General features: G+C 43.1%; 1 protein-coding gene across 9 annotated transcripts in view; it reads right to left on the bottom strand.

Moving 5' to 3' along the window:
• Positions 1 to 25,361, bottom strand: part of znf536 (zinc finger protein 536) — a 191,812-nt gene extending 166,451 nt beyond the window's left edge. For 3 of the 9 annotated variants that reach the window (XM_071380773.1, XM_071380783.1, XM_071380776.1), the window contains exons 1-2: positions 24,023 to 24,638; positions 7,099 to 7,178 (exon numbers count right to left, since the gene is read on the bottom strand). The gene's annotated coding sequence lies outside the window, so the exon portion shown is untranslated. Of the gene's footprint in view, positions 1 to 7,098; positions 7,179 to 24,022; positions 24,639 to 24,747 lie in introns of those variants that run through there. The other 6 variants (XM_071380775.1, XM_071380777.1, XM_071380774.1 and 3 more) reach the window with 5 other exon arrangements.
• Positions 25,362 to 25,578: the final 217 nt, after the last annotated feature.

The raw sequence follows: 25,578 nt of genomic DNA, 5'->3' as shown, positions 1-25,578 counted from the left end.
ATACAGTACCAGTCAAAAGTCTGGACACACCTACTCATTCAAGGGTTTTTCTTTCTTTTTAATATTTTCTACGTTGTAGAATAATAGTAAAGATATCAAGAAGATAAATAACTCATGCAATCATGTAGTAACCAAAAAAAGTGTTAAACAAATCAAAATATATTTTATATTTGAGATTCTTCAAAGTAGCCACCCTTTGCCTTGATGACAGCTTTGCACACTCTTGGCATTCTTTCAACCAGCTTCACCTGGAATGCTTTTCCAAAAGTCTTGAAGGAGTTCCCACATATGCTGAGCACTTGTGGGCTGCTTTTCCTTCACTCTTCTGTCCAACTCTTCCCAAACCAACTGAATTGGGTTGAGTTTGGGTGATTGTGGAGGCCAGGTCATCTGATGCAGCACTCAATCACTCTCCTTCTTGGTCAAATAGCCCTTACACAGCCTGTAGGTGTGTTGGGTCATTGTCATGTTGAAAAATAAATGACAGTCCCACTAATCGCTCCAGAATGCTGTGGTAGCCATGCTGGTTAAGTGTGCTTTGAATACTAAATAAATCAAAGACAGTGTCACCAGCAAAGCACCCCCACACCATCACACCTCTTCCTCCATGCTTCACGGTGGGATCCACACATGCGGAGATGATCTGTTCACCTACCCTGTGTCTCACAAAGACACAGCGGTTGAAACCAAAAATCTCAAATTTGGACTCATCACACCAAAGGACAGATTTCCACCGATCTAATGTCCATTGCTCGTGTTTCTTGGCCGAAGCAAGTCTCTTCTTCATATTGATGTCCTTTGGTAGTGGTTTCTTTGCAGCAATTCGACCATGAAGGCCTGATTCATGCAGTCTCCTCTGAACAGTTGATGTTGAGTTGCAGTAACTCTAATGAACGTATCCTCTGCAGCAGAGGAATCTCTGGGTTTTCCTTTCCTGTGGCGATCTTCATGAGAGACAGTTTCATCATAGTGCTTGATGGTTTTTGTGACTGCACTTGAAGAAACTTTCAAAGTTCTTGAAATTTTCCGGATTGCCTGACCTTCATGTCTTAAAGTAATGATGGACTGTCGATTATCTTAGCTAATTTGAACTGTTCTTGCCATAATATGTACTTGGTATTTTGCCAAATAGGGCTATCTTCTGTATACCACCCCTGCCTTGTCACTGATTGGCTCAAACGCATTAAGAAGGAAAGAAATTCCACAAATTAACTTTTAACAAGGCACACCTGTTAATTGAAATGCATTACAGGTGACAACCTCATGAAGCTGGTTGAGAGAATGCCAAGAGTTTGCAAAGATGTCATCAAGGCAAAGGGTGGCTATTTGAATAATCTCAAATATAAAATATAAAATAAACATGATTCTATATGTGTTATTTCATAGTTTTGATGTCTAAACTATTATTCTACAATGTAGAAAATAGTAAAAATAATGAAAAACCCTTGAATGAGTAGGTGTGTCCAAACCTTTGACTGGTACTGTATACTGCAGTTCAAAAGTTTGCGGTCACTTAGAAATGTCCTTGTTTTTGAAAGAAAAGCACCTTTTTTGGCCATTAAAATAACATCAAATTGATCAGAAATACAGTGTAGACATTGTTCATGTTGTAAATGACTATTGTAGCTGGAAACGGCTGATATTTTATGGAATATCTACATGGGCGTACAGAGGCCCATTATCAGCAACCATCACTCCTGTGTTCCAATGGCACGTTGTGTTAGCTAATCCAAGTTTATCATTTTAAAAGGCTAATTGATCATTAGAAAACTCTTTTGCAATTATGTTAACACAGCTGAAAACTGTTGTTCTGATTAAAGAAGCAATAAAACTGGCCTTCTTTAGACTAGTTGAGTATCTGGAGAATCAGGATTTGTGGGTTCGATTACAGGCTCAAAATGGCCAGAAACAAATACCTTTCTTCTGAAACTCGTCAGCCTATTATTTTTCTGAGAAATGAAGGCTATTCCATGCGAGAAATTGCCAAGAAACTGATGATTTCTTTGCAACTCTGCCTAGAAGGCCAGCATCCCAGAGTCGCCTCTTTACTGTTGACGTTGAGACTGGTGTTTTGCGGGTACTATTTAATGAAGATGCCAGTTGAGGACTTGTGAGGTGTATGTTTCTCAAACTAGACACTCTAATGTACTTGTCCTCTTGCTCAGTTGTGCACCAGGGCCTCCCACTCCTATTTCTATTCTGGTTAGAGCCAGTTTGCGCTGTTCTTTGAAGGGAGTATGTATGAAAGAGTCATAGACCGTGTCATAGACCGTTTCATCAACCCTACAAGTAGGGTGAGTCAAAGCATAGATGATTTGATGATGTTAAAATGTTGAAGTTGAAATGGTGCTGGAATAGTGGAGGCAGCTCCTGTTTTCTTTGCGACATGAGGTAACTCTCCATGGTTCTAAATCAATAGTTGTTTAGTCGTCCGAAAATGTTGGAAACATTAACTTGCTTGACCATTCTGTAGGTCAGGTAACTGTTTGTTACATGCAATATGCTTTGTGGACTTCACCGGACAGATGTTGCTCTCCGGTTTAGTGATGAAACAAAGGTGTGGTTGAATTTATTCTGCCACTGTGTCTTCTGATCGTCTCGGCCTTCAGTCTATATATCACGGTGGCAAGGCATGTGAACTAACAGGTTATAGAGCAAACAACGCAATTATCACAACACAGAGGTTGTAATCTGCGTTTGTTTTCTGGCTTGGCTTCCCCGGTGATTTTACCCACTCACCGCTACTGCTGCGTTTGGATAGCATCACCTCTGATGAACTGAAGGACAGGATAGTCTTTCTAATATTACATTCCTGTCTCACCATATTGAGTTGCTAAATGCTACAAGATGAAAATACTGCTGTGGTTGTTGTCTGGTTAAGATTGAGATGTATTTCTTCTGTGTGTGTGTGTGTGTGTGTGTGTGTGTGTGTGTGTGTGTGTGTGTGTGTGTGTGTGTGTGAGAGAAGTGGGGGCCAACGGCAGGAGTGTTGGGAGTGACAATGACATCATAAACTCTGGAGGTTTTAATTGGAGGGTCCAGATTGTTGGACTGGTGACCCCGCAGAAGTCATGGCCAACATTAGCGTCCAGATCGCATGCTAACAAACAGAATCTGTGCATGTTAGCGCTGGCGAAAATTCAATTTGAGCTCTTTGTCTGCCTGATGCCTTGCGCTAACGATGGTCTCTTTTTTTTTTCTTAAACAACAGAACACAGAGGAGTCGTTAGGACCCTCTCTTCATTACTTCAAAAAACCAATCATTAGACACCAGAGTATATACGTAATTAGAAAATCACTTCCTTTGCAATCCTGGCTAAGTAGTTTACATACTGTAATTACAGGGACAAAATCAATTTTTAATCATTTCACTGATTGGGCTCATCAGCTCAGTAGGAACATTGTATCCTGCTTGTTGTGCGAAAGCAACATCTGGGCTAAAACAATTACCCTTTTGTGTTCCAAAACTATTCAGAAACAGGCTTTCTGCAGCACCCGATGATTGTCATGTAGCCTGACTGCAGCCATCTCTCCCTGCCCTTGACTTGAGCACGGAGGATCACGTTTAAAGCCTTATAAATCAATACTCTATAATAAGCTGCTCTTGGGAAAAAGCAGCATACTGCTTTCTTAACACCTTTAGTTTTTTCTTCCTGTTGTTGTAGGTGGTGGTGGGGGTGGTGTTTTTTGCTGTTGCTTTTCACTAAATAAAAAGAAAAACACATGTTGTTTTCCCTGAATAAATATGACCTTTCTAATATGTGTTCCATTCAGCTTACAAATAGAGTATTGTTTAAATCTCATGTTCCCAAAGCAAATCTGTGATTTATGATCATTCCTGTTGTTACAGAGTATAAGCGAGGTAGAGAGACTGGATGAGTACTTTCAATGTTTGGTTAAGTGAGAAAAGAATCTGACATATCAGACTTCAAACAAAAGTCTTCCTGATATGTTTCACTCTTCAGTGACTAATAAAATGCTTTGTATTCCGGTCTGCAAGATGCAGGATCGATCCACATTAGACTGAACTCTCCTTCGCTCACTTTGAAAACTGAGGAAATCAGATTTTGGGGGGAAAAAAAGAAAACGAGTTAATGCATTGATCACTCTCAGTGTATGCAAATCACATTTGCCTCTATTTTTTTAATGATCAATAGGGTTAATTAAGAGATTCGTTTTAACGGCACTTTGGAATCCTGTTTGAGCCGTCGACCTCAGAAATCATCCCGCTGTCCCTCCGTATCCATGGAAATGAAAGGCGGGTAAGAGAGGCCATAAATCGAAAAATCCAATTCAGCCAGGAGCACGAGTGTAACAGTAAAATATGAAAGCAATGACAGCTCACAGGTAGATAGATCATCAGTTATATGCCAGTGAGGCAACATTTTAAAAAGTTTATACACAGACTTTTTCACTAAAGGCAGGGCCATCCCAAAATAATGTGGTGAGTAGGCTAGTTCCAGGGTCGTCCACAGGTTGTACTTTGACTTTGGCTGATATTGGTCAGAGAAAAGTTGCCGCTATTGGTGGGCTGGCTCCCAATGAGTATGAGTGCCATGTGTGGTAGCAAGAGTATCAGCAGCGGTGGTGGTGGTAAACGAGATTAATAATGGACGCTTTTTACAATTATTATTATTCCCAAAATGCTCTTTTGTGATTTGCTTTGAAGGGGGGAAGCGCTGGGAAGATCAGCCCGCGAAAGGGGGGGGCTCATTTGGAGAGCTTTTCCAATTATACAATTAGTCAGGAATGTAGGGCAGCAGCCTCCGTGTTCCGATCGCTCCGACCCTGGAAAGCAAGAGCCTTTTTCTTCCTCACTGGTCGTGCACAATAAAATAAATAATCATTTAAAAAAAAACATATCCGAGGCCTGGGCACCAGCAAAAGTCCGGGTGGACGCCGCGTAGGCGGATCCCAAAAGAGTGAAACTAACAAACGGTGACCTTATTCGTGCCGATTGCGTGCGAACGACCAATGCAATCCACTCTATGCTAATAGACAAAGTCAAGGGGTCAGGGTTTTATGGTTAAATACCGCTCTTTGAGTTGAAGAGCTTTTTGTGCATTTCCTCCTATCGGTACAGTGTGTTGTGGGTTGATTGGGTGGCTTTGGCAAAGGACACCAACCAGTCCTAATTATGCATGTGAATCTCATTTATTTATTTATTTTTTGAGGGTGAAGAGATTTTAATTTGATAATTTTTCCTTTTGATTGTCCTCATCCTCATCCTGGTACTAAGTTTACTAGTTCAATATATATAAAAAAAAAAAACTAAGTACCATCTGTTTCCCTGTGGATTTTCTGTAAGCTCTCTTTACTGATTACAGCGATGACTACATGAACCTCTTCAATAATTATGCTGCAATAAAAAATAAAAAAAAGCAAAATAATTATTATCATTATAACTCCTTATCAAGACTGTCGCTCCTTCAACTAATTCTGTCAAAACTGTCAGAGACAAAATGTGTCCCTTGGATGCCAATCATGTCATATTTCTAACAGCAGGATGTATTCTCACAACAGTGACAGGCTGAACTAACTGAATCCATCCAAAGGCTGGGGTGGAAAAAGTCCCCTCGTACGGATCAAACTGCTATAAACTAACCCATAAGCGAACCCTTCTGCTGTCTCAACGTCCCTAAATGATCCAAATAGACTCGACATTCCTCTTTTACATCATGTCTGTGGAACGTCAATAGCACATGCTGGAGGGGAGAGAGTAGGTGAGTACGGTACGTATTTATGGAATCCTCTTTGTAGCTAGTCCCTGTACTTGTGATGGCCCAGATATCATTTGGAGAAAGCCTGACGATTGCGTGCATATGTGCCTTGTGTGAGAATGCGTCAGAGAGAACATGTGTTTGTGATGGATCCAATATGACTGAGATCTGTCTCACATACCTCTGATGCCGCACAAGCCAAAAGACTGACTCACTATTTTAGATCTGATTTATACATCTCAGCATGCAAATGCAGTCCAAAACACCAGTGACAATTACCAAGGCTGTTACACTGTTACAACATAGCACATATTTTTGAAATATGGCATTTCACATAATCTTAGATTGAAATACTTTTGGATTGCTCTATATTTAAAAAAATTTATACATAATGAACTAAATTTTCAAATGATAAAAAGTATAGCATCATTAGTGTATTGTATAGTGTATAAAGGCTGTCGGATACTTTGACTTCGGAGTCCTGCGGGGTATATAAGACAGCTGTCATATAATTCAAGTTCAAACAGTAGAATATTTTTTCAATAAATGTTATAGCTAGAATTTTCCAGCTTCAAGAAAAAAGGTTTCCATTGATTAGCACTTTACAAGCGATCCATTTTTACAAACCGGCTTGACCTCTCTCACTGGACGAGGGTCTACTATGAATTAAAATAAAATCTTGTCAATAATTCCAGGGAAGGGATTGCAGGCAAGGAGAAGACAGAGCATGCAAGATAAAGAGATGTATAGAGTGAGAAAGAGAAAAGAACGGGCGATGAGAAAAGAGATGGTATGAAAAACATAGAGGACAGACATGATCTAACCTATACGTTGTGACGGTAAAGAGAGAGAGAGAGTACATATTTTGAGATGATGATGATAGTGATGGTGAGGAGGACATTGCAAACTGCTGGCAGACCCCGTCAGCCGAGCCCTGATGCAGACAGATCCTTCACCCTCCATGTCACATGATCTACCATCAGTCTCAGAGATGGGGATATATCGCCATCAGCTCCAGAAATAATGGGTGCACCTGTTTACCGTGTCACCTCTGTTTGCTAATTGTCTCCTTGAGCTACATTGGGGAAGTAAATGCATCTCGGCTTTTGACAGGCGGGCGTTTATTTAGAAATCACATTACTTCCAGCGCAATTGTTCTTTTTTCTTTTGGGTCGGGGGGGGAATCTAGGAAAGTTAAATGAGAGTGCTGTGCTACAGATTTCACTTCCTGATTAGGGGAGGTGACAGCGTTGAGCTGAAAAGTTCACATTCACTTGTTCAATTCCACCCCAGAACCATGCCAGAGGAGGGGGAGTGTGACAGACATCTTTAATATCCTGCTCTTTACGTGATCAATCGGGGTGCCACTAATCCATACCTGCAGTACTGCCACCTCACCGACGTAGCTCAGGAAGAACACAGACAGGTTTGCAGAGGGGGGGGGGGGGAGACAAGCGCCTGTAAACAAAGCAGACAAACCAGGACATTCAGTGCCGGTGCTATTGAAGTTTGACAAGAGTGCACAATGGCGACAGAGAAAACAACACCAACATACCCATTACAGTAAATACTTGCCAAACATTTGATCATTTTCATAAAATTCTGCGAACTAGTGCAAGTACAGTAGTACAAGTACAGTCATTACACAGAGAAGCCTAAATGAAATTCAAGTGTTATAATGACAGTAAGAACAGGTATGGTCCATGGCATATGGTACGGGGGGGAAAAACACTGAGAAGGGTTACATTTACGTTTGATAATCGAAACCGAGGCTAGGTCCTCCAAAATGACAGGCGCTACAAAACGCGAAACAAACCTTCAGCGCTCAGAATGTTACGCAATCCTACTTTCAAGGCCTGCCGCTTCACACAAGACAAACAATCAGGTCGGCATGAGCCACGTGAACTACACGTCCTGCTCTCCCTCTATAGTAGAGCGTAACTCAGTGAGTGGGTTTGGGTTGCGGCCTCACGTCGAGTCAGAGTGAGTGGGGCTGGGGAGCTGGGGCAGAGGGGCACAGATGTGGTTCTCAAAGGAGGCCACCCCAGGAGCCTGCAAGGGGAATTCTTATCCCCACTACTATTTCAATAGGAAAAGACACACACACACACACACACGTGAGCACACACAAAGGCACACTTGCCTTAAGTCACATTCTAAATTGGCTCCCAGGAGCATTTCCCCTACCTTGTTCACCAAAGGCATTGTGTATGTTTTCTGAGTGCTTAGCATATGCCGGGTAACGTGAGATCTCCTCTGCGCACACTCACATTGTTTCCAGAAGTTGTTGCATTTTTTCCCCCTTTAAGTATTTCCCATCAGGAGCTTAATTAAATTCAAAATAGTTCACATATACCTACTATGCAGGATCGCACAAGCCGCCCACCCTGCAAGCCCCGGTAGAGACGCAAGACTGGGAGCAACAAAAAAAGGAGAGGAGAAGAAAAAAAAAACAGTAAAGAAACAGAGAGAGACAACTCCTGCTCTCAGAATCCTGTTTGTCATGGATGAGACTTTGCTACTCTGGGGTCTTTCAGATGTTCCTTTGAGAGGGGTTGAGTTGAGTAGCTCACCTCTCCTGTCTTAGAAAGAGTCAGCCCAACAGTCATGGCGTAGCCAATAATTGGTACTAGGGCGGGTAGCGGTGTGGTCAACGATGGTGTGAGATTTGGGCCATACGGTAACTGCCAAAAAGGCCAATGGAAAGGGGTGAAGGACTTCTACCTCACTAGTTCTCCAGAATGTATAGACGTACACAGTGGCTTGATTCCAGAGCATGCAGGAAATACTATAACATTTTTAGACAGGATAACCTTTGCTGTGTTTATCCTATTAAGCATTGTGTTCTTTTAATGCTAGCGTGATACACAGGGGGTGAAAACAATGTGTATAGCACATGCAATGTTTAAGCAGGGGAATGGCAGTCAAGAGCAGACGAGTGTGGATTTTACACACACTATAGACACTACACACACTACACACACTCATTCCCCTTCCCAATACTACACCAGCCTGGCAGACAAAGTTAACATTTTAACTGCAGATATTCCTTGCCTCCAATAGTCCAATGTAATTCATTTTCCATCTCTGTTCATTAATCACTGTTAAAATTAGTGATCCATTTCTTCCACTCTGCCATCTGCACTCAGCTTCGTTACAAACATGACACCTTCCCGCATAATAAAAGCTGACAGCAACGAGGATGCCTTTCCAAATAGCTTTTTGCATATGTGCACCTCTACAACTAATGCTGTTGTCAGACAAAAGTAGGTTATTTAAGGAGCGTTCCTGCTAGAACAATCACACACACACACACACACACACAGATAGACACACACACACAGATAGACACACACACACACAGATAGACACACACACGCACAGATAGACACACACACACACACACAGATAGACACACACACACACACATGCATGGATAGAGAGGTATATAGAGACCCACAAATATCCATGTCTCCCAGGTATATACTGTATACACAATTTGATATAAACCAAATCAAACACACACTACCAGATGTGCCTAATCTTGAATGGAATGTGGTAAAATCATGATAATAAATCTCCACATTTTCACTATAGAAAGTGAGGTTATGAAATCAGAGATTCGGAAACATTAACAATCACCAGAGAGACAACAATGGGAACGTTGTTGTTCTTCATGTGCTGTTTAAGTAGGCAAGATTTTATTCCAATTTAGAAAGATTAGTACTCTGTTGTTCTTTTCTACTTTCTTTTACACATACAGATCTTAAGAGGGATACAGTGTGTGTGTGTGTGTGTGTGTGTGTGTGTGTGTGTGTGTGTGTGTGTGTGTGTGTGTGTGTGTGTGTGTGTGTGTGTGTGTGTGTGTGTGTGTGTGTGTGTGTGTGTGTGTGTGTGTGTGTGTGTGTGTGTGTGTGTGTGTGTGTGTGTGTGTGTGTGTGTGTGAAAGGAAGTGTCTCAGTTGGCTGAAACAGAGGTCCAGACAGTGGAGCTGCTTGGCTGAGGAGAGCAGGGTCCTATAACGAGCCGCCTGGGCCAGATGATGCCCATCGCAGGTCACACAAGCCCCACACAATCCCCCCAATACCCAGGCCAGAAGCCTCTGTTTGCCTTCCCCAGGACGGGGCTCTGCTCCCCCCAGTCCCCCCCAGTCCTCCACGGTCCCCCCTTAACGCCCGTCAGCCCCCAGATCTGCCGTACGGCCTCCCTGGTGAGGTGTCGCTGGAAGCCCCAGGCACACCACATTAATCTATATAATGCCCTCAAAGAGTGGGCTTTTTCACACCGCTAACTGCCAAGGCCTACGAGGGGCAGGGGGCTGTGCCATGGTTCAGCTGTTCGCCCAACTGGCGTCTGCACACACACATACAAGAACACACACACATACTGACGCTTTGCCTATAGGCTCTGATTGACTCAATAAAGGTATACCTTCATCAAATGGCTAGCAGAAACCCCTGCAATCTTAGGAGGGCTGGACTTTTCAGGCAGACAGCAAATAGAGAAGAAGCTAAATCATCTTGACATTCACCAACGTGGAGCCCAAGAGAAAGCCACGGCTTCAGTTATTTCTCCCATCCACTAATTTGGTTCTCCTTAACCCCCCACACCCCTGCAGCGCACATACACACATGCACACACACTGACACGTTTAATTTCAGGTTCTCAGCACATCTGAATTACAGAAAACTGATGAAGGATGGAGGCCAGGCCCCTCCGGACTGATTAGCATCATTTAAGAAAGCGTTCCTTTTTGCTCGGCTCAACGACCGCCCAGCCTACAAGATGGGTGGCCTTTCAGCATTAGAAGTCAATATGGAGTAAACTCATTTGAATTGAACATGGAGGAAAACCACTCCAGCGTCTGGGCCACTGCATATTTTGAAGTCTTCATATACTCGTTCAATGACCTAACTGAGCTTTAAAATGCACATTACTATAGGACGTAAAGTAGCAAATGTATATAAATTGAGAGGACAAATAAGGAACATTTTAAAGGTATAAACCAATAAGACAGAACACGTTTTTTTGCCTCTAAATTATATAAGCTATGCAAATGGCTTAAAATTTTGTAAAGCTTTTCAGAAAATCCTACTTATGGTTGCCATTCTGTGCCAAAAAGTTCATCTGGCCTGTAAATTTAAGCATGGATTACAAATATTCAAATCATGAGCTTACTGTTCAAATAAACATTTCCAACAGGGAAAAAGTTGCAAGGCATACACTTTCAACATAATTCCTCCTCTGGCATCGCCCTCCCCTCACTCCTAATAAAACAAAAAGAACAAAAAAAACAAAACAAAGAAAGGAGTTGAAAGGTCGTCTTTTTCATTTATCGTCCGACTGCATAAACACCCCTGATGAAATCTAATGAATGTAATTGTAACCACCTATACAATCCCAGTTTGGCAGCCTTGGTTATGTCCTGATATCCTGGGTGGGACAATAGGGTAAGTTATTACAGTTGAATGAAGGGGAAAAAAGAACACAAAATAAAAAAAAATGTCTTAAGCCGGTCAGCTGCCCGCCACATGGTAGAAATAATAAGGACTGAAGTCACAATGAGTTCAGCTTTGGTTTCCTAATCACTTATTTTATAAAGGACCCATCTCGTTGGAGAGGGCCGTGTCACTGCAAGGGGACTGACCAGTTATCAGGGCAGACAGTGCGGCTTCACTAAAGGAAGGGCACACTAAACCTGACCCACGGAGATCTTGACCTTGACCCCTCCAATGTCTCCTATTTTTCGCCCAGCTTGGGTGAGACGGATTGTAATGATAGTCGGTGTTACTCTGGGATTAAAATAGCCCCTCTCCTCGGCTCCCACCGAGCGCTGCATTAAAGTCTTCCGCATTGCAAAATTGCAAACAGATGCAACTCAAGTACCTGCAAATAATCTGCCAAGACCAATTTCAAAAGGGAGATTTCAAAATATGTGGAAGTCATTAGGACAAGTATTATTTTTGTGAGGAGCAGGCAACCAGGAGTGGCTCAAACAGCAGATGGGTGCTGCTTTTATTTAGGAAGAAAGGCCCAATGTATTATTCCTCCATAAATGAAGATACATACCGTAGTATGAGACAATTACAGGCAACATATTGAAGTTTCAAAGGCAACAAAATAATGTAAAATGTCAATTTTTGTCCATCTTTCATCTTCTTTGAGACTTCTTTGGGGCTTTTCAGAAAATATATGAAATAAGACCGAGAGATCTAACAGTGTTGGGTATTAAAGGTAAAATAATTAAAAGCCGAAATGTTTCGGAGGTCTAATTTGCAACTGCTGCTGTTGTTATTTTTCTGTTGAAGCGAGGGTATCGGAAGTTCTAGGCTCCTCAGTGTAGCTTTAAAGCACTGCAACACAGTATTCTCCAATTAAAGATGATTTCAGCACCATGCACTGCAAAAAAACTTCATTAGAATGAACATCAAACTGACGACATATATACTACTCTGTGTGCAAGGAACGAATAATGCGTCATCATAATGCACATTTTCTCACTTGCCAAGCCAACATATATTACCCTTTGTTTCTTGTAGCAGATTAATCTTGATTTAAAATACAATTTGATTAATAAGCTGTAAGGTTAGTGTTCTTAAGTGGATATAGTGAATGTTTGACTCGCCCAAAAAGTGGCGAAATCGCTGTCCTTGAAACAATAAGCATTCAATCAAATTCTTCATAATTGTAACGGTAGGAAGCGTTTCAGACTTTCCACCCACAACAAACACGCTTTGTTCTCCTGTTATGAGAGAGAGGGACACAATCAAGTGCGTGAGAACGCCAGGAATGCAGCATTTTCGAGCGATTCCTCTCCAACTCCTCTCCCTTTTGGGTCGCCCATATTATTTGCTTCCTGTCTCATTGTAGCTGGCAAAAGAAGATTCTGTAATTGAGCAGTACAGAACATGTGCCCTCCCTGCTCGAAGATGACAGATGGATTATAAAAACTTCAAAGCCAAGCATTTGGAGCACCAGGGGAGAGATGGTAGGTATTTGAACTATCATTCTTTACCCAGGAGACAATGGCTGCCTGACATGGTGCATACATCAAGGAATAGTGCAACCAAACAGACATAATCTCCCCCCTACCCCCCCTCTTACTGCTATATATTTAACACCCTGTTATGAGCAACTTTCAGCCAAACACAAGAACACACGCTAGAGTAAGAGAGGGAGGCTTACACATACAGGAGGTAGCAAAGAAAGGATTGCTGCATTTTTTTTAACAGTTAGCCACCCATTTTCTAACATGTTGTTCTATTTTACTGTAGGTTGTCATCAGTGTCTTGACTCTGAAATAATAATTAACATGCGGAGGGTAGGGACGGTTTTAACCCCTGCAAAGACAGGCCTGTAAGAATGTAAGCTACTGTAACCAAAGTGAGATAGTGGCTGGTGATTTCTAGAATCATCTTATAAGCATGATTTATGAAAATGGCCATCTGTCGGTCTTCCTTAAGCACGGAGGCCACCTTTAATAATATAAGGACAAGATGTGAGTTGGCCATAGAAGGATGTGAATTGGGAACACTTGAAGAGACACACAATTACAAGAGAGAGCTACAGAGAAGTGATGCTATCTGCAATTGTCCCTTTGTTCACACACACACAAGCACACTCCTAAAACTCTTCAACAAACATACACACACACAGCCTCCACCCTTCTCTCTCTCTCTCTGTCTAACACGCACGCACGCACGCACGCACACACACACACACACACACACACACACACACACACACACACACACACACACACACACACACACACACACACACACACACACACACACACACACACACACACACACACACACACACACACACACACACACACACAGTGGGTCATATGGAAGCTAATTACTGTTGACCTCCACAGTCACACCGTTTAACCCCAGTCTCTGGCATAGTGACCCTGTCTAAATTAGCCAGGCCTAACTCTGGAAACCAGAGCTTGCTTAATCCCTCAAGTCCTACTCCGGTACTGGTCGCACAAGGGTTCCACTGAAAGCCAAAGTCACGGCTAAAACAAGACACCACGATACACAGTTTAGAGTTTAGATCATCAAAGTCCCCCAGGTGGTGAACTATTCCTTAACGGAAATCCCATAGGTTCAGAGTAGTAACAGTCTCGAAAGACTGTCTTCGTCACATCCACACGAAGGTTAATTCACACAAATGTTAGTTTACTACGAACAGACATAGCTTTAGAAAACGAGCACCCAAACCACAGGGAGACGTCAACAGAAGTCTTTCAGTCAACCAGGATTTTGTTGAGCGGTTAACATTGAGCCTCCAGTACGCTGTGTTCTAACTAAGGCTGCTGTCCTCTGACCTCCTGTGACCTGGATGTGACTCCCCGTTTGACCTTGGGGGCCGGTGAGGTTCTCCACTCTCGAGCATCTGCCAATGGGCTCATTATGCAGCCCTCCCTCCATGTGGTCACCTTTTCAACGTCCATCAGGATTTCCAATCTAATCCCTCTGGATCATCCCATCAATGCTAAGGGTGTTTATGTGTAATGGATTCCATCTACCCCCCCCACCCCACCCCACCAATCCTCCCACACCTGCCCCTCCCTCTTGTCTTTTCAATTTAGCCCTTTATTCATTAAATCAGTCAGTCATTTCATTGCTTGTCCAACAACATGAATGGTGATGTTGTATGGTTGAAGTCATGTTTACAGGGTTCATGTTCGGGAATATTTTGGGTCTTCTGACTCTTGGACTGGCTTCTAAATAGTTATTCGTGTAAATTAGCAAAATCTCTCGAGAATTAAACGAGACAATTCTGTTGGGGAAGATAATCCATCAAAAATGTGTCGCATTGTTGACCTGTCCCAAATAAACACAGTATGATGGTATAATAAATATAATGGTACGCTCCTCTCTTTACGCTTCCTATTCCTCTTTCCCGACACCCAGCAGCATGGGGAAGCAGACGCACCGTTCCTCCCTCATCCTCATTACTAACTAACTACGCTGTTTGATTAAAAGCGTGTAAGAAAAAAAAGAAAAAAACAGGCCGAACCTCCATAATTAAGATCACTTCACAGATTACCTCTGACAACAAAAGCGTGGAGAGCGCGCCGCCTGCAGCCGGGGAAATTGGATGAAAAAGAGAGTGAGGACGGGCCTGACCCCTCTCGGCTCCATGCTAGCACCGGCCTTGCCTGGATCAAATGTGCTCCCCAGCAGGAGAGGGACTCCCACCGGATACGATCCAGGGCCTGGGGGGGTACAGCTACATGACCCATATCAAAGTACCTCAGGCATTGTACTACAACTACAAAGCACGCACAAGATTCGGCGTATCACACAAACATACACACATTCATACAGTATGTACAAACCTTTGGGTTCTGTCCTTATACCGTCTGCTAAAGATAAATACAATTGGAAACCAACACAGACAAAATTAAATCCCACTGTGTCGCTATCATAAACGCAAAATGATGATCCACATTACCTAAGCGCTTATAATCAGCCAGCTCTGAAAACGATTGCCAACGTCTGCTATTACCTAGCTACAGTATAGTAATTGTACTGTTACGGTTCATTCCAGATTTCATACATGTGTTTCTCATGTTGCCATACTCCAGCAAGTCTGGGCATCCACTCACTAACACTTTCCCCGCTAAGCACCCCGCCCAAGAGGACCAAGAGCGGCTTCCTTCACCTGAGCCTTTCAACCTACGACCCGATGGTCAGAGATCCATCTCCCTACCCGCCGCTCCACGCTGACGCCCATTATCCTGTGGGTCCTTTGCCTCCGCCTCAGAGCGGGAGGCCATTAATATAATCACAGGGATCTAGTGTGTGCTGGAGAGCCCCGAGGCTACAGCAATCAGAGGAAAGTGAGAGAGAGAGGAATAAACTCCACCCAAATCTCCGGAAAACGTTCCCAATCCGACGGCGCTGAAATGGATCGGTCCAGAACGTCACTGGGGGAAGGGGGGGGGGGGTGTTTAGCGTTTTAACAGAGACCTCCCACGACGGCGGGGTTGGGGAATAACACATGAATCTTCTCTACAACCTAGGCTGTGCCTGGTTGATCTAACGATGACTGGTCACAGAACCATCATCATGCAAATTTAAACAGAGAAGATATTTCATTGCACTAATGATGCCCCCCCCCCCCCACATAAAAAGCCTAAACTATCAACACCAGGCGAGTTCACCACTCTAACAAGTACATCATCTGTGTGGTCATCATTAGCTTAATCTCCCAGATGATGAGGTGGCTACATGGGGAATACAGTGTGAAGAACTGTAGAACTCCAGGAACTTGGGATTGGTCCTCACACCAGGCTATTGGAGGTCTGTGGGTACAACCCAATCATTACAAAGACAACACAAAGACTTGTCTGAAACCACCTGACCACAGAGAGGCTAACGCGTGAAGGGACCGGTGTGAGCCCCTTGTGCAGAGAGCAGGTCAGGGTGAGCTCAGGTTCAACGCACTATGGAACCACGGTCACTTGGCCACCGTTTCTAGGAGCACATAGTGAACGGATGACTAACCTCCTGGGTGAACTCTTTCCCACTCACTCTCTAAGTCTATCACTGTGTTCTATTCCCATGGACAGAGACACATGCACATTTCTTCCAAAACAACTTGGTTTCTCTTGTGGAGTGTTTCTCTTCAAAGTCCTCTGTTTATCACAAACTCTAGTGGAGGATGGGCCTTTGAGTGGAGCGAGGATACTGTTGCCTACACGGCTCCTGCCTGATCCACACTGACAGTCCTATTTACTAAAACAGGAGAAAGCATCCAAGATTGTGGCCCAGCACTTCCACTTAGCTTTCTCCCCATTACAACGATTGGTGTGAACGACATAACAAAGAGATGAAACAGAGAAATGAGAGGAGAAAACAACGCCTCATGATCAAGAAGAAAAAGAAAGAAAACAAAAAGACGGGAGAAAAAAAGGCTGATTTATGAGAATCATCAGAAATTGCGGGAGATCTGTTAAGGGTTTGCTGCGGCAGGGGTACGAGCACATCTTAACACTTAAAAGGGGTAAAAAAAAAAGAAGCTACGTGCCAGGGGAATTCTCTCCAAAAGCCCTTTTAAATTCACCTAGGTAATAACGCAGATAAATAAAGACAAATTCCCTAAAGTAAATACTATTTAGCTCACACCTTGAGCTGCAGTTTTTAAAGTGGTTCACACAGGACTGACAGCTCTCCCCACACAGTGCCTGTTCTCCTGTTTTTAAAACAGCAGGTGGGAACTACTGATTGTGTGTGTGTGTGTGTGTGTGTGCGTGCGTGCGTGCGTGCGTGCGTTCGATGTGAATTTAAGTCTAGCAGTCACAGGACCACATACCTTGTCTCTTAAAAAAAAAAGGCCTCCTTCGTGGAATGTGAGATGTTCCCAGAGCCTTCTAAAAGAGCCCTTCTTTGGTGACACTCGCAGCCCACATTTTTAGGGGGGAGCGAGTACCTCCCAGCTTTTGGACAAGCAGAGCATGTCATAAATATACAAATAAACGTATATTCAATATTTGTGCAAACAAAAAAAAACAAGCTGCCCTGCTCCCTCTTATGACACTGTTGACCTGAAGATGTGGCCAGTGAGTGCCAGCCTTCACAAAAGAGCATGTGTTCAAAGCTGGGAATCCTAATTTGCCTTTAGGCCTACATATTTACTTTAGCATCCATGGAAAACAGTAATATGGTATTAGTGCATCTCAGGGGGAAACTTGTGTTTTTAAAATGCAGGCTAATGCGCTCAGTTTTAAATGTTATAAAAAGGCAGACGATATATACGGCATCGAATAAATCTGTGTTAATAAAGTGCAATACACAAATAAAGAGCTAACTTGCAACCGTATTCCCACATGCTCCTCAAATACACATCCATAGACCGCAACAGATAAATCAGCGGCTATTTCCAAGACAATGATTTGAAATGATAGACCAGAAATACAGTAGGCCTTCACATAGAAATACACGTTTGATTGGGAGTTACAGTATATTCTGTGCGAGCTGACATTATACCTCTCTGTTTGACTCCAACTGGCCATTATTACAAATGTCCCCTACCCTAATAGAGGTGTGCAGACAGGCCGACATTTTACTGACTTTTATCAAGCCACATTTATCAACACTGCCATGGAAATCTCCAGAAGCTTTTTCAAAAGCAGTCCAGAGACATAGCTAAGTACATCACCCCCTCCTCACTGTCTCGTTCTCTTTTCTTCCCTCTCTCTCTCTCTCTGTCCCCCCTCTCTGTATTGCCCTCTCTCTCTCTCTCTCGCCCTTACTGTCAGATCATCTCTTCCCCCCTCTCTCTCTCTCTCTCTCTCTCTCTCTCTCTCTCTCTCTCTTTCTTTCTTTCTCTCTCTCTCTCCCTCCTCCTCTCTCTATCTCTGGTTAGGAGCCACTAATTCACAGGGCCTGATCCGTCTCCGAGCCTGGAGACGCCAATGCTATCATTATCAGCCAATTCAGCCAGCCGTTAAATGGTGGAATCAGGAGACATTTGCTCCCCTCCACTATCGCTGTGACATCATTACCGAGAGATTCAACAGCGGGAGCGCTCGGTCCACGGGGGGGGGGGGGCATGGAGACAATACAGCAACTCAGGCCCAGGCATCTCCTCAAGGAATTACACGTGAGGGGGGTCTGGGAGGGGGTGCTGAGGGTCTAATACAATACAGGTCCACCTGGGAGAACAAACTGCACCAGCCTGAAACTCCCCATGAGCACACTGGCAGTGGAGGAAGAGAGAGAGAAAGAGAGAATGATGGGGAGGGAAAGAGAGAGAGAAATAAAGAGATAGGCGGGGGGGGGGGTTCTGCACACCCTGGGTAAATGGCAGCTCAATGCTAGCTAACGCACTTGAGCCTATTTTTTGTCCTCCACCTCTCTCTCTCACTCTCTCTCTCTCCCTAGCATGGCTCTAATGGCAACCTGTAAACTGCTTCGACACACGATCCACTCTTATGTCTCTGGAGGAGAGGGAGTGTTTTGGCCCCCTCGCACTATGATACATCATCACCATTTGGTTGTTATACGTTTTTAACATTGGTGGCTGATTCACAACTCTTCCCCTCCTGGATAAAAACCACTTGTGCTATAGTGCTGCTAAATTGCTCCTCTTCTGCTGTGCTGTTAAAAAGCCAGCTCGCTTTTTTTTTTTTTTTTTTCATTCACTTTTAAACGATAGGTCCTTCAAACGCAGGACAAATAACATGTCATTATATATGACTCTCACGTTTATTTGAAAACGGCACCAGTAGCTTTTTAACCTTCAACTCGTTGAAGTCCAGGAAAAATGACTCTAGAGTTTAATTAACCAATTAAACATAATACCCTCTTGCCCACAAACAAGTTGGAGAACACAGCAGAAGTCCCGTAAAGGCGCACGCACACACACACACACACACACACACACACACACACACACACACACACACACACACACACACACACACACACACACACACACACACACACACACACACACACACACACACACACACACACACAGAGAATATAAACATGTTGAAAACATTCTCCCTATATTTCTTATATAGTGTATCATGCATATCAACAAACACACTAAAAAGAACACAGGAACAGTCAAACACAGTGATTCTCACGCATCTGCAAGAGGACAGAAAAAAGACCTGGCTTTGAAACTCTCACAGCCCCAAGAAAGCAAAGGCACTCAGCACTCCTAATATCTGACTGCTCCTGATTAGGAATTGTCAAAATATTTGCGACAGAGGAATTCCGACAGCCGAGCGGCGCAGCTCCTCTACAAAAGACCCATCTTCCCTGTGTAACAAGTATACGAAATGAGTGTAGACATAGAACCTAAAATCCCCCAGGCTATTGTAGTAATAACCCGCGAGACCTGGCTGGGAATGTACAGCTTTCAGAGGCACTTCTCATCCTATTTGTAGCACCGCCACTGATGTGTGTGGTGCGCAGGTCACACTCCCTTTTAAAGCCCCCCTTCTTTTAAAATCCAAGTAGAACTTCTCCAAACAAATATACACAGGGGTTTGCCTATCGTGTTTTTATTCTTCTTTTTTTTGTTCCACAGGGCAAGTTTCATTAAAGATCCAATTATGCAAATCAGGTCCTGAAGAGGCAGCTGAATATGCAGTATAATAGTATACATTAATAGTTCAACACAATATACGGCATCAGGGGCAGATTTACGAGGCAACATAACTGCTACGCCTCTGTCCTTTGGAGAAAACCTCTTGATCATAATTAAAGGTGCAGGGTCTTCTTACACTTCTCTGCAACAAGCCACCAGGGTCCCCTCTACATAGACCCAAAATGCACTAACTAGCGATCAGCAGGTCACGACCTTTACAAAGTCAGAGTACAGACATCGTTGAAGCCCGCATAGGGCTGGAGAGATCTCATACTACATATTTCCTTCAGTAACTGCCCCCCACCCCACATCCTCCCGACATCTCCCCCCCCCCCCCCCCCAAAGTTCTGGAGTCAACCCACAGCAGCACTGCAGATATTTACCACTCTTTTAGGCACGCCGGGGAGAATGCTAAATAACACAATGCCATGCTTCAGAACACGTGATTGATGGGTGGTTGCCTGTTTGTGTTAAGCTGTTGTCTACAAAAATGACATGGCTGTAATTTTGTGCTCCTTTGCAGATCAAAAGGAAACAGTCTTGACACAATGTGCAGCACATTTATAAATCCAAATGCTAATAAACGCTTAAAAAAAAAATTGGCTTTAATGTTGCAAAACTGTCTGTTGACTGGGGTACTGTATGCAAAGGGGACATTTCAGGAGGTATTCTAATATTGTATTTTGTATTTTTTTGTTGTTGAAAAATCACAGATTAATGGCTACTGTGGACGTGTGTGATTAGATAGATCACTTAGACAAAGGCAGAGGCCAAAGCACAAGCTGCTCATCTTTCCCAAGGATGGGTAAACTAGTCCAACTTAACACATTCTATTATTGAGCGTAAACATCAATCTAGATACTTAGGTCCACGATCCATATAGATTTATCCCAGAACCCCTAGGAAGACAGGGAGGGAGAGAGAGAGAGAGAGAGAAAGAGAAAATATCTGTGAATATATCTACAAATTCTAGCTATCACGTATGTGTTTCAAGCTGGTGTTACTCCTTTTACCAGCCTAACTTTCTTTTTAATCAGAGGCCTACCTCTTCGTTTGCGCTCTAGCACTGCAAACCCCTTGCTCCCTCTCTCCTGTGTGCTCTCGCTCTCCCTCTCCCTCGTTCCCTCTTTCCAGACAGACAGACGCTCCTTCTGGTGGCACCCTGGCATGAGGCAATTGAGTCAAGCTCATCCGTCATCACCTCATCTGTCGGCCCAGTCTTTATTCTTAGATCACACTGACGTCTACGATTGCTATCCGCAGAAACGTTGGACTTTCACATCCTTGTCGCCCTCATATCCACACACACATACACACCTTTCAAAATATATGCTATACGACACACATGAGCAGAGAACTGTTGAGAGCCACAGCCTACAGACGAAAACGGGACCTAACTTCACAAACATGAGATGTGAACGGCTCGTCTCTGTAGCACTTGTGTGCTCAAACAGGGCTCATGACATTTGACAGAAGACCATCTCTCCAAAGTGTACCTTCTAAATCAAGGTCACCATACTACAAGGCTTACCATAGCCTAGCGCCTATTTGTTATGTGTTATGCCCCCAGCCTGCCTTCCAGCCCCCTCCTGAAACAACCCCTCCTGCCTGCCAAACTAGACTGGGGGGGTGAAGGGGGGGTGAAGGGAGCACACAGCCACCGGGGTAAAGGCCTTAGCCTTTGGAGCCAGAGGGGATGGGGGCTCCACTGCACATATCAATTAATACCTAATCACCAGGCCTCGCCTGCCATACCGTCCCACAAGAGACCCTGGCTACTGCCGTACATCTGGAAGACAATTTCGACCAATTAAAGGAGCCGAGAATCATTTAAGAGTGGGATGACTGTTTGATCACGTCTCTGACTGCTCTCCTGCTCCGGCTACAGTTGACTGGCTGCAGACTGACAGGTCCGGAGAGGAGCACTGATGCCATGCCCATGCCATGCCCTCTCTCATCCTCCTCTCTCGCTCTCTCTCCCCCTAAAGATGTTCATTACCGTAGCTTGTCATCCCACGGAACACAGACACCCACGGAACACAGACACAGGTACAATAGGATACATTGCAATACTGAACCACTAAACAGGCTGACGAAGTAGATCAAACACAGCACTGGTGATGCTTAGGAATGTGATGTATATGAGAACAAAGCATGTTTAAAAATGGGACTAGGAATATAACACCAAATTCACAATAGAGTGTACACATGACGAAAATGTTGAATGTGTAAAAGCAATTGTTTGAGCTATGTGAAACGTGATAGCTTGTCATACAATTCATGGAATTGTTGCATAATTAATGATGATGATAATAATAATAGTAATAATAATGTAATAATAAAATACATTTTGTAGCAGACAGTCAACTACCAGTCAAGTATCTCCAGGACAACACACACAGGAGCTGCAACTACATGCCAGTTAGTAAAGTCACACTTTCTCTTCCCTCATAACACCTCTCACAATTCATTGTCATTCTCCTAACTATCGGTAATTGCATGGAGGCTACTGTAGGGCCCCGATCTGGAATTCAGTGCACTCCAGTGTGACTGTTGTCCATCGCTATTTCATCTCAATAAGAAAATAAAATGAACTGACACAAAAAGGTTCACGCCCAGACACTATTACAGACATAATATCCGCCTGGCAAATACCATTAAACAATGACAGTGGCTAACTCGGACTGTGCATCTGTGCATCCTATTTGTTCATTTCCTTTGACAATGAATCTAAGGAATAAACATTTTTCGCAAACTCAACTTTGCGGAAGATACAAAAAAAAAAGTAAAACAATGTGATGGACGTTGTGTAACACTTACGTTACGGTTAAGGGGGTCATGTGTTTTATCAGCCATTGTAGCCTAGGCTACTGTTTTAAATTGCTGCCTTCGAGCTGGGTTAATCTCAAACCTGGTTCTTCTGTGTTTACATGGGAGGATCGCTCCCTTCTACTCAAGGTGAAAGGCTGCTCGGTTGGATGAGAGACACCTGCAGACTAGTCCTACCGGGGGAGAGTTTGAAGCACTGGTAGTGCCCCTGCAACGGTAGCATGTGTTTTATTCCACGAAATGATACATAATAGACTCGTACTAAGGCACTTTTAACATTTGGGGGTTATCAGTATGTATGGGAATATATTTATCCTGACAGATTTGAGATTCACAGCGCAAGAACAATACATATAAACCCACACCAACAGTCTATATGCACTTTAAATATATAATTTATATTTTGGAACATTTAAATTAGACAACGTGAATGTATATAGCTATGAAGGTTATGGCATACGCTACTTGCTAGACTCGACCTCGTCCCCGATTAAGTTATTGGCTAGGCTACGTCATTTTCATAAAATTATTTGTCATGGGTGTCTATTCTATTCGTTTCCGAATCGCTATAACTTTTACCATTTGGATACATTTCCCCAAGCAACTGCGTTTTGAATCAGTCGTTCAAATCTTAATTTCTCCAGGAATATGCGTGTTGTGTCTACATAAAAGGTTTGAAAGCGTGTATGACATTTAGCCCTCAGTTGTTGAATGCCATCATAACGTTCCTCAAAGCATAATGCATGGCTGCTATTCATAAGAGGTCGATCACAGCACAAAATGGCAGGTCTCACCGGCTCTTCCATCTCACAAGTTTTGACACATGGCATGCAGCGGATAACTTTGATCCTATTTCTCCAACAATCTGCACTCAGGTTAGCTGAAATTCTAAGCAAAACCCCTAGGGATGTGATGAGAAAGTTTTCGAAGCAGATTGGATGGGGAACAGTTTATACTTCCTTAAAAGTAGTCGCAAATATCTGCCTGTGTTATGCATGTCATGTGTCCAATACGTTAATGCACACTCCGTTGTCTATCTTAAACGTCTGGAATATACAACTTTTATATGTGACTATTATGAAATCATTGAAATATAAAAGAGAATAGTTGGTTCTGAGTCGCTGTTCATGCTTTCATTATGTAGACTATGCGATTCCCCCCTGACAACCCCGCATGCTAACGTCACCGCTATGGATATTTAATTATACTGTATTTTTTAATCACGTAGAAAACAGGCCCCACTGAGATGATACAATAGAAATAAGAATTGACTGACTTTCAAAAGCGAAACGTCTTCGAGTTACCATTCCGAACCCCCTAAACCCATGCGTAAGCTTCGCACTTCTTACCTTTCAATTTGGAGTAGCGCGAAGAAACTCCTGTCTGTAAACGATGCCTTGGTGAGAGATTGTGTTCATTGAATAATGAGGCATGTCCATATGATTGACCGGATCATTTTCTTTCGCTGAAGGGGGAAAAGTGCGCTTCGGACCTGTTACGATTGTCCAATACAGAATTCTCTCTCTAACTGTTCCGCACGTATCCTGAGTAAAAAATAGCGTTTTCTTTCATTCGGTCAGTTTTTTTCCTAGGCCAAACGTGTTCATTGATACTAATTACTCAGCATCACAATACATTTCCATATTTCAGCTTGGACTCTCCCTATCTGGTAGGTGAAATGCATTGTACCGTTAAAAAAGCAGTCCATTGTCGTCCGCCGCGTTATTCACAGCAAATAGATATAGGTCTTGCGGCATTCGGCATTGCTGGAGCTAAGAGCGTAACCCAAGATAAAATAACACCGTAAATAATAATACTCTAATCGTAGGCTACATTTCCCCCGTGTTACGGTGAAAAAAAGAAAGGATTCCCAACCTCGCAGCTTGTTTCTGACCTTGAGCTCCCGTAAACACTCTTATTAAAATATGTCTATTCTCCTCTGAACCCATTCACATTGTCAGTCTTGTTACGTTGACACCGTGTCTAATTGGCTTTGATACATGTCGTCCAGGACCATGCAGTGAACACATAACAACTGAAAACATATAATGTTGTAAAAAGTACACGTCCTTACCTTTTCAGTTAACTATTTCAAGTATTTTTCTTCACAAAAAAACTCCAGGGTAAATCGGTGTAGTCTGCGCGTCCTGAGCATCAGTCACAGCTCTAGTGCTTAAGAGAAGTAATCAGTGATAAAATGACGTTCATCTCACTGTAACCTTGTGGCGTATTTAATGTAAATAAGCCCGTTATGTTGCCAATCGCATGCATACAAACGCAAACTAGTCCTGAGGGAGGCTTTTTTTTCAGGTGCCCTGACGAACCGGGTTTATTCTAACACCATGCATGGGAGCGCTTTTTGAAGCCATAGGCTAGGAATTAAGCATATTTATTAGTAAATATGATATTTAAAACAACTCAGCTGTTGAACAAGGGTTCTTCGTACCTTACTCAAACAGAAAGAGAAAGGTCCAATATTAAACGCGCTCACTCAACGGTTCCAAGTAACGTGGGAAAATGATTTAAAGACCTGTATTCTTCGTCGAGGACTCTAAACTTTTTCTGGCATAACTTTTGCGGTAGGACAGAGATGCACTGGCCGACCGTTCATGCTCCTAAATGTTCGCACCAAGATGGTTTGATATATTATGTTTCTATAGGGGGTGGAAGGAGCTGAATGTAATGCAATTATAGATGCAGTGTTCCGGCGTTGACAAAAGCCATTGCTTAAACAGACTCTTTCTTATGGGATCATATAACGATGATGGTGTAATTGTGGGAAAGATTTGGTAATAATAAAAAAAAGTATCAAATACTCATATGAACGGTTGGTGTTCTGTAATGTAAGGGTATGTGACTCTGGGACGATGATAAGAGCGAGAAAACGTGGAGAGGTCGACAAAGA

This window comes from Salvelinus alpinus, chromosome 33 (assembly GCF_045679555.1).
Source record: "Salvelinus alpinus chromosome 33, SLU_Salpinus.1, whole genome shotgun sequence".
Lineage (NCBI taxonomy): Eukaryota > Metazoa > Chordata > Actinopteri > Salmoniformes > Salmonidae > Salvelinus > Salvelinus alpinus.
Note: the sequence above shows the minus strand (reverse complement) of the source record. Positions and strands in the feature narration are given on the sequence as shown.